Source organism: Octopus bimaculoides, chromosome 7, assembly GCF_001194135.2.
Source record: "Octopus bimaculoides isolate UCB-OBI-ISO-001 chromosome 7, ASM119413v2, whole genome shotgun sequence".
NCBI classification, from domain to species: Eukaryota; Metazoa; Mollusca; class Cephalopoda; order Octopoda; family Octopodidae; genus Octopus; species Octopus bimaculoides.
In genome coordinates this window covers 82,520,583-82,521,145 of record NC_068987.1, presented here as the reverse complement: position 1 = coordinate 82,521,145, position 563 = coordinate 82,520,583, and the positions used below count along the sequence as shown (strand labels likewise).

General features: G+C 31.3%; 1 long non-coding RNA gene across 1 annotated transcript in view; it reads left to right on the top strand.

The window, feature by feature from the left end:
• Positions 1-135: 135 nt before the first annotated feature.
• Positions 136-563, top strand: part of LOC128248311 (uncharacterized) — a 17,821-nt gene continuing 17,393 nt past the window's right edge. Inside the window, exon 1 of the long non-coding RNA XR_008264544.1 lies at positions 136-333. This is a non-coding gene — a long non-coding RNA (uncharacterized LOC128248311). The remainder of the gene's footprint in view (positions 334-563) is intronic.

Here is a 563-nt window from a genome sequence, read left to right as displayed (position 1 = left end):
TATATATATCAGAAAATTGAGAAAACTTCAGATTAACAAACAGATCAATCGGATCACATTTATAGCTTATTTTTTAATGCAAAGCATGACATAACAAATAGGTGACGTAACAAATCTTACGACCGTTTCCGCATCCGTAGCCAAACGCGGTCTATAAATAATATCTAGGCCATGTTTTCTTTCCTATTCCTTCTCCCCTTTGTTTATATTGAATGCTCTTGTTTTTTACTCTGATGAAACTCCGTGCCTTAATCCGAATGTCCTATGAAGATGAAGAATTCTATTTTCGCAGTTAGTTTTTGACAGTGTTTGGAAACAGATGTGGAAATGGCCGTAAGATTTATTACGTCACCTATTTGTTATGTCATTCTTTGTATTAAAAAATAAGCTATAAATGTGATCCGATTGATATGTTTGTTAATCTGAAGTTTTCTCCATTTTCTGATTATTTGTAACTACTGTTCTCTTCTCATTCGTTGAGATATACATATAACTATGTGCGTATGTATGTATATTAGTACCTATATATGTATATGTACATGTACGTATATATATATATATAT